The sequence below is a fragment of the Vulpes lagopus genome, chromosome 1 (genome assembly GCF_018345385.1).
Source record: "Vulpes lagopus strain Blue_001 chromosome 1, ASM1834538v1, whole genome shotgun sequence".
Taxonomy (NCBI): domain Eukaryota; kingdom Metazoa; phylum Chordata; class Mammalia; order Carnivora; family Canidae; genus Vulpes; species Vulpes lagopus.
The window spans coordinates 165,104,996-165,118,866 of NC_054824.1; the positions used below are offsets into that span (position 1 = coordinate 165,104,996).

General features: G+C 41.5%; 1 protein-coding gene across 4 annotated transcripts in view; it reads left to right on the forward strand.

The window, feature by feature from the left end:
- The first annotated feature begins 4,695 nt into the window (after positions 1 to 4,695).
- RALGPS2 (Ral GEF with PH domain and SH3 binding motif 2) overlaps positions 4,696 to 13,871 on the forward strand; it is a 162,853-nt gene continuing 153,677 nt past the window's right edge. For 3 of the 4 annotated variants that reach the window (XR_005987736.1, XM_041754473.1, XM_041754495.1), the window contains exon 1: positions 4,696 to 4,844. The gene's annotated coding sequence lies outside the window, so the exon portion shown is untranslated. Of the gene's footprint in view, positions 4,845 to 9,382; positions 9,463 to 13,871 lie in introns of all 4 variants that reach the window. The other variant, XM_041754484.1, reaches the window with a different exon arrangement.

Genomic DNA, 13,871 nt, shown 5'->3' on the forward strand with positions numbered 1-13,871 from the left:
CGTTTTGCCTGTTTATTATGTTTTCTCTCTATATGTAAATATTTCTCAATCATGCATACCTCTTAGTCCTTTACTCCTAAGAACCACAGCATTTAGGAACATAACCACAGTACAGTTACCCACTGCAGTGATTTTAACATTGATACTTTAATCAGTCTACCATCTATTTTCCAATTAACCCAATAATGTACTTTATAGAATTATTCTTTTCTCCATTAAAGGTTCCAGTCTAGTATTTCATATTGCATTTAGTTGTCATGGATCTTCAGCTGGAATATGTTCATAGCCTTTGTTATTCATGGCATTGATATCTTTGAAGAATACAGCCGCCACCACCCTCACCCTATAAAAAAAAACAGAATATTCTTCATCTGGAATCTGATATTTATCAGATTCCTCATTTGACTTCTTTATTTCCTCATTAGGTGCTATGTCCTCTGGGGGAATCACATCTCAAGACAAACCATGTCCTTCATTCATGATGTTAATTTTGATTACCTGGTCAAGATTTTGTCCAATTTCTCTAGCATTTAATTAGTGTTTTTCCTTCTTTGCAACTAATAGGAAGTCTATAGGAAGAACTGTGAGATGATGCAAATGTCTTGTTCCTCATCAAAATGCTTCCTTACATTTAGCATCCATTGATGGTTTTTGCCTTACCCAATCTTTGCCACAATGGTTGCAAAATGATGATTGTCCAACTCCAGCACTCCCTCCCTGCTTACCTGTTGGCATTCAATATTCCACCATAAACAAGAATACTCCTTTCTTCCCCACTTATTTTATCTACTTATTACTGGTGTGGATTTATGAATTCCTGGGGCTTTTAATTCTAACCTTATTTTGAATGCAGGACACATAATGGAAAGTACTGTGATGAATATTATCAACAAAGATCCTCACCTTCAGTTAAGGATGGAGAACAATACCTAAAGCAAGTACAATGCAATAATGATTCACTTATCTGGTAAACTCAACTATCTAAAATATTGAGGAAAGCATGAAAGTAGGCAAATGGCCTTTCTGTTAAATAAACGTCCTCCAAATACCAGAGTTGTTTTAGCATAATCTGAGGTTCTTTCCTCTCATTTTACACATACATTAAAAATATTGGTTGTTTGGCTTCCGAGACTAACGTGATAAGACAATCCAAGGGAGGTGTGTGAATATATGTATGCAAGCAGTGCTGTAGTAGAGCTGCAATGACAAGGAGGGACAGCAGGAAGGTCGATAATGAGCACCATCCAGATCAATTAGACTCAAAGGAATTCAGGAATATAGTAGGCCACAATTATTGTAGGGTGAAGGATACAAAGTACTTCTATGCTCCTAGAGACATCTCCGCATTATCACTTTTGATTATAAAACACTTCTGGGTCGTTAGGAATATTGAAACTTACCATGTTTTAATAGTTTAAGGCAGAGAAACCAGTGATATTTCAGGGGAAAAAAAATCAATATACGTGATTTAAATTAAGTTGTTTCTAGTGCTTTAAGACGAAAACCTTTGTTATCTAGAATATCTGATTATGTTCACTGCCTCCTTTCTTTATCCTGTTGGGTAAATGAGGCATTACTGAAATCATCTTTAAAGTTAATATTGAAAATTATTAGTTCGTGTAAACATTTATATACTAGCTGGTCCCCAAGATTAGTTCCAGGGAAACATTAGTCATCATTAGGTAAATACTTCCCCACTGATCCATTCCCTGCATTGAGTTGCTCATATGAGAAACAGCTCAATCTCAAGTTAGGCCTTATGCCTTTTGATGGTTAGTACTACTTGTATTTGAATGGACTGTTCATTATCTTTATTCTTGGTATCTGTGGCATGTCTCACTTGATTGGGAATCACGGCAGGCTCTCCTTGTAGCTTGGTGTCAGATTTCTGGAGAATGTGTGTATCTGTCTCTTCAAAGTCCCCCCCCCCCCACCCATATATCTTTTCCCTCAAAGTGAATTTTGGGTATGTTATTTTACCAATATTTTAAATCAGAATATTGCAAACATTACCGATAATTTTTTAAAAAAGTCCAGCCAAATATAGGTATTTGAAAAAAGAGATTAATGGTTAGAGAAATAATAGAGATCTATGTGATTACTGAAATTTTGTTGGCTGTGATAGAATTGGGTGTTATTAAATAATAATCTAACTATGCTAGTTTGATTTTGACAGCGATAATGAGAAGAGTGGTTTGTTGATCTGTTGCTGTGGTGGTCTCTTGTTTTTGAAACTCCTTGTTCTGTATCTAAATGAGTTCTTTGGCTTACCTCTTAGAAACAATTTTGATGGATAGTAATAAAACTGAGACATAATGGTGATTCCTCTGAAATGATTTTAAGCATATTGAATTCTTATTGATTTCTATTTTATATAATGGCATTTCTCTTTTATACATTAGTACTTTTTGTTATACTAAGGCTTTGCATATTTTTTGTCTTCTGGCAAAAGCAAATGGAATACATACATAAAGCAACTTACAGAATTTAACTGTGATAAAAGATGCTCTGGTAAAGAAAATTTGCTGCTGGTCCTCTCTAAGTGTAAAGAGTCATTGTTTCATTTACATATCAATAAATGGGAAAGGACACTGGCTTTCTAAAATAATTCCCAAACTATGACCAAAAAAAAGACGTTGAGAATAAACTTTCTGTATTTTTATTTGCAAATTCTTAATCTTACCAACTTCAGAAGTTTGAACATAACTCTAAAGGTTAATAAAACTACTATTTTAGAGGTTATCCACATGAGAAAGAGATTTTATTTTCTTTTTTTGAGAGATTTAAATCATTATTCCAAACTCAGAAAATTGCGTACGTATAAGAATTTAGTATATCCATGGCCTAGCTTCATGAGTCACATGCTTTTTTCTCTTCAAAGTCCAAATGAAAACTTCACTGCTCTTACAGTAAACTGTGAAAATTATTGGCAGAGGTAGGAACATAGGCTCATTTGTTTTTATGAAACCCTAACTCAACTTTAGAGTAATTGCAAGACATTAATATGAAGTAGAATCTCTTATTGGTCCTCAGTTTTCTTATTTCTTAAAAGCAGTGATAATGGGATACGTGTGTGTATGTGTGTGTAATTGTTGTATGTATTATTGTTGGCACACAGCCAACCACCTATTCCTTAATCTCTTACTAACACTTAAAAAGAATAAACATTTACCTAACCTGATAACTATATGGGTTTTTCTTCCAAGTGCTAATTCTATTTGCCTGTTGTTTCTTTGGGACTTGAAGCAATTAGCGTCTATGGGAAAACTTCCTGTATACATAAATGCTTCCCCCCTTTTAACTAATAGTCTGTTTTCTTTTTTCCTAAGTCTATTCTTGTTTGAAAGTTGTTTTTTTGGTTTCTCTACTTCTCCTAGTGATTTCATTTATGATTCCTTTCAAGACTTTCTTTGGAAGCAAAGTGCAATAAAATTGAAAAACCACGAACTTTGTCCATCTCTGTTTTTGTTTGTCAACTTACCTTTGGGTGTGGGGAGGGGAAGGGAAGGCTTTAAAGAAGTAAACCTATTTGAGGGAAAGGGTTGAAGGACATTCTAGTTTCCCTAAGAGTAAAGGGCTGGGATACCAGGTGGTCAAAGAAGGAGATAATTAGCATTCTTCAATATACAAGATTAAGCATTTCTGCTTAGTGGTTATTAAAGGGAGAAGACCCCAAATGGGAACAGTTTTGGTGCTTTTATGTTTTGCACCCAGTGCTAGTACGCAGTATTCCTTCCACATTCTACTGCACCTTGCCTAAAGAAAGAGCTGCAGATCATCAAATAATCATCCATTTCCAAATGGTCTAATGACAGCATATACAAAGGCGGCTCGCTTAAAACCTTCCATTTATAGTCACACTGCATCAAACGGTGCTAATTTTAAGTAGGCCACCCCATACAGTGCACCCTCCCAAACAACACCTTTCCAACCGTTTATACCGGATCTATTCCTTTTTCATTCACGGAAAATATTTGAGATCTCAGAATCTCGTTCTTGCATTGACGGGAACACACTTTTGGCCTGGAACTCATCAGGGCCCCCCGCCCCCGGGGATGCCAAATTTCTGTTATTTGCTTACACTTAACAAAGGCCTGTTTCTAACGCCTCCCGAAGCTTTACGCGGGAGAGTATTGATCACTAGCATGTGGGGGGGCTCTTCTTCCCTGTGGAGCCCTCTCACTAATTCTAGAGCCACCGCGGGCAGCATATTCCATCCGGGGGCCAAGCGTTTGCAGACTTTGTTCTCCGGCCTCGGAGGCGAGGTGCGGGCGCGGAGAGCGCGTGGGCCCCGCGCGGGGGGGGGGGGGGGCGGGGGAGGCGGCCGGCCGCAGCGGCAGCCCCACCTGTCGGGCCTCCAGCCCTGGCCCGCCCCTGCGTTGGGCGGGTAGCGGCCCTTCCCTCCCGCGCGCGCGGGGCCGAGGGGCTGCGGCAAGCGGCGCGCGCTGCGGACACCGGTCCCCGGCGGCCGTTGGGCTCGCGGGCGGCGGAGCGGCCGGCGCGGCGCGCGCGGCGCAGACCCCGGCGGCCGGGGCGCGGGGGGCACGCGCGTGCGCGCTCGTTGGGTGCGCGCGCCCGCGCCCGCGCCCGCGGCTGCGCCCCGCCCTCCCCGCGCGCGCCCGCCGGGCCGGCTCTCCTCCCCCACCCCCGGCGCGGACGGGGTGGATCCAGCGCGCTCCCCTCCCCCGAGCGGCGGCGGCGGCGGCGGCGGCTGGCGCTGAATGAGAGACGCCGAGTGCTCGGGTCGCCGGGCGCTCGCCGGGGTGGCGGTGGCGGCGGCGGCGGCAGAGCCGGAGGCCGGCGTCGTCTTCCCGTCCTCCGAGGCGACGGCCGCGGCTGCCCAGGTCGGTGCTCCGGCGGCGGGCCCGGTGCGGGGGAGGGAAGGTGGGTGCGCTGCGCCCCCCGGGCGGCGCGGGGAATGGCGGCGGCCCCGGCCCCGGCCCCGGCCCCGGCGCCGCGGCGTGGATCTCCCGGCCGCGGGCCCGAGCCCCGGGGCCGCTCCCCCCGGCTCGGAGAGGGGGCTGCGGGGCCGCGCCTCGCTCTCGGCGGCCCGCTCTCGGCGGCCGTGCGGTCCCCGCTCCCGGGCTCCGAGCCGAGGCCGGGGGCGCGGCGCTGCCCCCGAGGCCGCCTCGCTCGCCCTCCCGGCGTGCGGGCGCCTCCAGCCCCGGCCCGCGCTGCCCTGGCGCCCGGCTGCGCCTCTGCCTGCCTCCAGGTGAGCGGGAGCCGGGAGCCGGGAGCCGGGAGCCGGGAGCGCGGAGCCGGGCCACACCCCCTCCCCTGGCCCTGGCGCGGCGCCCCGCGGTCGGGGTGACCTGTTGCGGAGCGGCCCGCAGCCCGGGTCTCCCGGCGGCCCCGGGACCCGGAGAGAGGCTGGCGCTGCGCTGCGCTGGCCCCGGGCCGGGCGCGCGGCTGCGGGGCTGCGGGGCTGCGGGGTGCGCGGTGCGGGAACGGGGGCGCGGCAGGGCGGGGGGCGCGGGGAGCCGGGGGCTGCGGAGCAGGGGCGGGGGAGCCGGGGCAGCCGGGGGAGCCGGCCGTGCGGCCCGGAGCTGGCGTACTGGGAAAGCGAGCGGTTCCGGACGGGATCCGAGGATTCCCTAGCAAAGCCGGGATATCAGTCTGCAGGGATCCGGAATTCCATTGCAGTATCGGGTTAGGGAGGCTCGTAAACACCGCGCTTTGGAGGTGATTTGGCAGAAACCCGAGCCAAGTGTGAGGACCCAATATCTGGAAAAGAGCCGTAAACCTGTGCGGCGCTAAATCATCCTCCCACCTGCCCCCCTCGGAGCTCTTTTCCTGTAGCCGTGTGTTGTGTAGACGCAGGGCCGGTTTCTGTGTACGTGGGCGTGTTTGGGAAGAAGCTGCGAGCTGATAGGAGGTACCTTAGTACAAATGTTAATTTGTTTGAACTGGGAGGGGTGAGGGAGGAGGAAGAAAGGGCACTGATGGGAGCCGTGGAGGAGGGGCGATCGAAACACTAAATTTCTGTTTAAGAAAGCGCTAAAAAAGAGAATCCTAAAACCCGGGGCTCAACACCGTAGAGTAGGAAACAACAGGCACCGGTTAATTGTGCTGTACCTTTTACGTGCCCTGGATTTCTCCCCCCCCCCTTCTCCCAACGCTGTATAGACCTAGAGAGCCTTATTTTCGTGCCGGTGTTTATGGATTGATTTTGTTGGATTTTTGCTTTCACCGTCAAATCGGCTCGTTTAAGCCTCTTTGAAGATGATCAGCAGAATCTTGGGAAACTTTTCGATCCCTGCACGTATATTACTGCACTCACAGATCATAGCTTGCTAGCCATCAAGCCTGTTCCACCCAGATAATTATGATTGTGCAAGTTGGGTAGAATCATAAATATACTGTATATTACTGTACTGTTACTGCCGCATGTCTTACTGTAGACTTTAGAATTATGAAGGAACTTATCCATACAGTATTATTTTAATAAAAATAACTTCTAATTCAGGCTTTGTGGGTGTGTATTTATAGATCATCTAGCTCAGAAATTTTGGAAAATAACTTGTATCAGCTTAAAGATCAAATATAAGGATATTAGATGCCTTCTTGCAGAAGTAATTTAAACTATTTTGTCTTTTTAAAATTCAGTATAATAATTTTGAAATGGTAAGATATACCTTTTTTTTTTTTCACCATTTTATTTCACCTTTAGTGAAAGAGTTTGACTTTTCAAAATATTCTAGATGGGACTCTGGAAATGCTGTTCACTTTGCCTAAATTATTCTACATTGCAACAGAACTTAAAGATAGTATTTGGTTTATCAAGACTGCAGCAGTGCTTTTCTAATATATGTGTATATTTTGATATCAGAAAGAACACACTAAAATTTCTTGAGGAAAAAATATAACTAAAAAACTAGATTTGTGAATCTTCTACTTTGTGTATTACACATGTGAGTAATATACTTGTGTGTTTAAATATCTAGTGTGTGTCTTTTTCAGTTTATTAGGTCAATACAGTTGAGACTGGTTGTTTGTACTGAGTGATGGATATTTAGTGAAAATGTTCTTTTGCAACTTAAAACACTTAAGCTTTTTTTTTTTAAACACTTAAGCTTTAGTCTAGAAGCCCACTTCACTCCCTCATTCATTCATTCCACACATATTTATTGAGGTCGTACTGGTGCCAGTTAGGTGCCTCGGTGTTGGGGTACAACAGAGAAAAAGACAGGTCTGTGCTCTGATGGAGTTTAAAGGCTAACTGTGCAAAATAGTCTACTACTCCATTGTCAGATAATGCTGTTTGTTTAATGTCATTTAAAAGTTTAAGACGTAAAAACTCCTGTGATGAGTTTCTGTTAGGGATATTGTTTGTGTTTCTCCTTCCACGAACAGTGGGAATTATTACTGAGTGAACAAAAGCATTAAGACAGTTTGAAAAGTAAAATAATGCTGATGTTTATATACATTGGTTATCTGGTTCCCAAGTATAACCAAAAATAAACATTCTACCTGAAGTCAGAGATGCCCAGTTTACATGTATTTAAACAACTTTAGTCTTTATAGTTAAATATGGCTAAAAATATTCTCTCTTGGCACTTGTTTTTAAGGGAGTCTAATTTTTCTTTAGGTCTAAAAAAATAAAATAAAAAAAAAATCCTCTTTTTCTGGCTGTGTGTGTGAGTGGACGGACCAGTGTCCTGCTCTTCTTCCATAGAATCTGAAAGCCATTATTGCTAAAATCAGAAAAATTTGAAATTGATAGCTTTCCTTTTTGTTTAAAATATGACAATATTGGTATAGTTCTTTGGAGATTACAAAGCTTTTTAATATATACTATTGATACTTAAGTATATGGGTACTTCTCATTGACAGAACTGCTTTGTTGTTTTTTTCTAAAAAGATTTATTTATATGAGAGAGATACACAGAGTGCACATGTGCAGGAGACGTGTGCAAGCAGTGGGAGAGGGAGAATCCCCAAGCAGATTTCCTGCCCAGCGGAGCTCTCATGGGACTCAATCCCAAGAGATCATGACCCCCGCCAAAATCAAGAGTCAGATGCTTAACTGACAGAGCCACGCAGGGGCCCCCAGGACTGCTAACTTTGTCAACATTATTATCTCTATTTTAGATGTGGAAGCACAACGCCAGTAAGCAAGCAGGTAACCCTAACCCAAGTTGTAGCTGTTACTATAAAGCAGTGCTCGATCTTGGGAGTGTAGAGCTTGATGAGGAAAGCATTAACATCTGGTGCTACAGTTCAGTGTACAGTACAGTTACTGGTCTGCCTTTCCAGAAATTTCTTTTTTTTTTTCTTTCCAGAAATTACTAAACAACTTTTAAACTTTAAACCCTACTCTTAATTGAACTATATAGTTAGTTGAATTTACTTTCTTTCTGTAAGTTAGGCTTTAAAACCTAAAAGTATCACTGTTACAGGATTCTTCTCCTTTGGTGCCCACGGTTCTTGGTCATGCCACTTGGAAGAATGAAGAGGTAGACCAGACCAAGAGTGGTGAACAGCAAAGCAAAGCTGATGGAGCCATAGTAGAGTTTATTGACTGTACAAATTTCCTAAAGAGGGAGGGGACCGGAAAGGGTTGCTGATTTGGTGGCTTGGCATTTGAATCTAGGGGTTTTTATGGGGTTGTTGGTGGGCTGTTTTAATCTGATTAACCTTCCATGCACTTGTCCTAATCAGGTTTTTGTCATCTATCAGTGAAAGAGGTGAAGGGCTCCTAGTAAAATCCTTGAAAGGGTGGTTTCCTCTTAGGGCACGGAGAGGGGGTGGTGGCTTGTCCCTGCATGCCTTTCTTCTAACTATCCTTCATTATCAATTTTTTTTGCTATATGAAGAAGGCAGATAGTTTTGATGTACTTTTTTTTAAATTTTTTAATTTTTTATTTTTTTTTTAATTTTTATTTTTTTATTTATGATAGTCACACAGAGAGAGGGAGGCAGAGACACAGGTAGAGGGAAAAGCAGGCTCCATGCACCGGGAGCCCGATGTGGGATTCGATCCCGGATCTCCAGGATCGCGCCCTGGGCCAAAGGCAAGCGCCAAACCGCGGCACCACCCAAGGATACCCCCATTTTTTTTTTTTTAAATATTATTTATGTATCTATTTGAGAGAGAGCTAGCTCGAGCAGGGGGTAGGGGCAGAGGGAGAAACAGACTCCCCACTGAGCAGGGAACCCCACACTCGCTGATTCCAGGACCTGGAGGTCATAACCTGAGCCAAAGGCAGACACTTAACTGAGTGAGCCACCCAGGCGCCCAGGTCTGATGTACTTCTTAGTGGCATAAGTGTTTTGAAAATAAGATGTATTAAAATCAATCCTATTTTTTTAATATGCAGTTTTTATTGTATGACAACTGTATGTGGAATAAAATTATATCTGAATATTACATTTTTTTCAGTTACTCAATTTTCAGTGAAAAGATAATTCAAAGAGATTGAAACACTACCTCAGCCTGAATGAAGTTCCTTGGAGAGGAAAGTGAGTGTATTGCATTACCCTATAAATCTTATCTTTACATGTGTCTTATTCCCATTGGTTTGGAGTTCTCTTAAGTGAGAGAGTAAAGATTGGATGTGATAAATTTTGGTAACGTGGAATTGATCTGGAATCTTTCTTGGTTAATGTGTTGAGCTTTTGATTTAGGAAAACTTTTAATTACATAGTTAGAAACACCTATGTATTCTATGGAAAGAAAAAGTTTGAGTATAAATTTATGTAGTAACTTTAACAAAGTAATGGCTAGTTACGGATATAGGAAGAGTATGAATAACAGTGTTCCTGTGACATAGGTCGAGGGTGCCTAGTGATTTATGTGTCACTACTGAGAACTCCTGGTACAAGCTCTAGAATGATACGTTGCTTTGGAATATGAGAGACTTCAACCTCACCTTGAACTTAATTGATACTCTTCTGTAATTTTACTTTCATGACGTTTTCTCAAAACATATTTTCATTTTTAGGTTGATTTCCTTTTTGCTGATTCTTGGAAGGAGCCGTTTTCTAAAAATCATACTTAAATAACATCCTTATCACACTCTGCCCTTTATTTTTGCCTTTATCTGCCTGCCCTATTACCTTTATTTTTCTTCACAACTTTAATTTATCTGACATTATACATTAATTTGTTTATTATCTTCTTCTCTCAGGATGTAAGCTCCATGAGGGCAGGGACTTAAGTTTTCTTCACTGTTGTATTCCTAGCACCTAGAAAGTACTGGGAATACAGTCAATACCTAGGTAACATTTGTGGGGTGAGCAAATTAATTGATCTTAAATGACACACAAACCATTATTTTTGTTTCGTTTTAAAAAAAAACACATTAATTGTTGACTTTTAGTAATACAACTGTGCTCTTAAAAAGAAAATTGTACTACAGGATTTATAATGAAAAATGTCATCCCCTGCCTCATCTTGGTATAAGTTTCCTCCTATGTTCTGCTCTCTGGGCAACCATTTCTGATACTGTTAGCTGATATTTACTCCCATATTTTAAAATACTATTTGTTTTTCAATTTTAGATATTATCTCCTGGCTTGCTACTGTGGAGGATGAGTCCGTGCTTTAGGATTCTTAGGCCACCTTGAACATCCCTCTCGTTTTATCTCCCAGCATATCATGCTTTCGGTTAAATTAGTATTCATTGTTCTCATTATTATGACCTTGTAAATATGTTCACCATTGAACCTTGTGGTGTACTATGATTATATTTCTCAGAGTTAAAATTTTTTCTTCTTTTTTGATTTTTGCTTAGTTTCCCATTTGTCTCTAATTTTTCTTTTTCTTTTTTTTTAGAAGCTCTCCCAGTATGTTTAAGCATATCAAATCGATAGTTTTTTAAAAAATTGGAAAACCCTAGGTCTTTCTGTGCTTTTGCTCAAATCTGGACTGTGGCTCTCCACTTCTGCTGCACATGTTTAGCCCGTGATTTCCCTTCATGATTCTGAGAATTCTCTTTTGCCTTTTGTATCAGAGCCTGTGGTCTCCGGATCTAATGCCTTCCTTTTTCTCCATTTATATGTCTATTTTGGTGAAATGCATCCCTCAGTAACTTCCCAGAGGAGTGTCTGAAGAGGTGAAATTTTTGAGAGTTCGTATTGTTGAAAATACCTTTCTCCCACGCTAATATCGGGTTAATAATTTGGCTGGTCTGGGTGTAGAATTCCAAGGTAGAATAGTTTCCCCTCAAGATATAAGGGATTGCACTATAATTTTCTTGTTTCAAGTGGTTGTTCGAAAATCTTAATGCTGTTCAGCCTTCATCCATTATATGTGACCTCTCCCTATTAAGATCCTTTCTTTTTGTCATCAGTATATCTGATATGTCCCTGATGTTATAGGTGTCTTGTGTGGATCTTACTTTATTTCTTCTTCATGGAACCTAGTGGGCCCTTTCAACCAGCAGTGCCCATATTAGATGAGAGGAAAGAGAATCTAGTGCAGGGGTCAGCAAAGTTTTCTTCAAAGGGCCAGATAGTATTTTAGGCTTTGTGGGCAAAATAGTCTCTGTTACTACTACTCTGCTTTACTTTTGTAGGATGAGGATGAAAGCAACCATAAGATAGCATAGGCATGGTTTGCTGACTCCTGATCTATGCACAGGTAGAAGGATTAGCCTTTGCTTTAATAGGAGTAGGGAGAGTTTATCTATAGAAACAGGAGAGAAGATGGAATACAGTTGACCCTTGAACACCACAGGGGTTTGTGATGCTGATTTCTGTGCAGTCAGAAATTCTCATATAACTTTTGACTTCCCCAAAACATAACTACTAATAGCCTACTGTTGACAGGAAGGCTAACTGATAATATAAATGGCCAATTAACATACATTTTGTATATTAATATGAATTATATACTGCATTCTTACAAAAAGTAAGCTACACAAAAGAAAGTGTTCCTAAGAAAGTTGTGAGGAAAATGTATTTACAGTACTGTACTGTATTATTGAAAAAAAAAATCCACATATAAGTGAACCTGCACAATGAACCTTGTGTTGTTAAAGGGTTAGCTGTATATAGACAGAGACATGATGGTGGTGGCTTAGGGAAGTTTTCACCTCAGATTTTCTGTTTGCCTTAGTGTATGGGAAGCAAGGTCATTAGTTAAGAATAAGGAAAAATAAGAGTGTACATTGGAGGTTTGAGAAGTGGGAAAATATATGATGTAGTCCTCTATCAAAGAACGGAAAAGTGAAGAGAATATGGAAATACAGCGTGATTGCCGGGCAGCAGCATGAAGGGCTCACTTGAATGTCCTGTTCCTGACTTTAGTAGGAGTGCCTCTAAAATCTCATCATTAAGTATGATATCTTACCATATAGGTTTTTTTTTTTTTTTTACCATATAGGTTTTTATTAGGCTTATTTTATTAATCTTATCGGAAATATTTTCATGCATAATATGTGCATATATGTATTATATTTTTATGATTACAATCTTAGCCTATTGTAATGCTTATATCGAGGGAAATGGCAAAAGAAGGTACTATAATTTTCTTTCCACAAGTAGTAATTTTGATTTAGGAATCATTCACTTATTTATTCATTTAAAAAAAGTCATGGAATGGGGCACCTAGGTGGCGCAGTCATTTGAGCCTTTAACTCTTGGTTTTGCCTCAGGTCATGATCTCAGATTTGTGGGATCAAGCCCTGTGTTGGGGGATCCCTGGGTGGTGCAGTGGTTTGGCGCCTGCCTTTGGCCCAGGGTGCGATCCTGGGGACCCGGGATTAAATCCCACATCGGGCTCCCGGTGCATGGAGCCTGCTTCTCCCTCTGCCTATGTCTCTGCCTCTCTCTCTCTCTCTCTGTGACTATCATAAATAAATAAAGATTAAAAAAAAAATGTTAAAAAAAAAAAAATAAAAGCCCTGTGTTGGGTTCCATGACCAGCAAGGAGTCTGCTTCAGATTCTCTCTTCCTCTCCTTCTGCCACTTACATTTGTGCTTGCTCTCTCTCATTCTCAAATAAATAAAATCTAAAAAAGTCATGGAGCAGGGGCACCTGAGTGACTCAGTTGTTGAGTGTCTGCTTTTGGCTCAGGTCGTGATCCCAGGGTCCCCAGGGTAGCCTGCTTCTCCTTCTGCCTATGTCTCTGCCTCTCTCTCTGTGTCTCTCAAGAATAAATACATAAAATCTTTAAAAAAAAAAAAAAGGCATTTTCTATGTGCAGGAATAGTTCTTGGTGCTGAGGATACAGCAATCAACAAAAATAAGTTTAACCAATTAACATATAATACAACTAAAAAGACACTCAAAAACAAGTAAGGAATATTTGTAATGTGTTGTGAAAGAATTTCCCCATTGAGTTAATTAACCCACCCATCACTTCACATGTTTACCTTTCTTTTGGTGAGAACATTTAAGTTCTACTTTCTTAGCAAATTCCAACAATATTATCAGTTGTTGTTACCATGTTATACATTAGATCCTCAAGTCTTATCTTATAATTGAAAGTTTGTATCCTTTACCAATCTCTTCCTATTTTCCTCTACCTAAGTTTTTGACAGTAAAAGCTTAAGAAATACCTTCTAGTCTTGGTTTTGCAAGAATTTTTTATTTTATTTATTTATTTATTTTTTTTACTATCATGTAAGGGTTGAATTTTATGAAGTGCTTTTTCTGTGTTGGTAGAGATAATCATCTGTATTTTTTCTATTACATTAATAGATTATCTCCTGTTTGCATTATTGGGTCCAGTCCTACTTAACTATGTTGCATTTGTCATACACACTGTCATACACATTGCTAAACTTGGTTTGCCATTGTCTGAGATTTTTTTAAAATCCACATTTATGTAAATTTATCAGAATATCAAAATATGTATATATTTTGGTGTCAATAAAATGAGCTGTGGAGCTTTTTTTTTTTCTATCCCTGAAATAGTTTTATA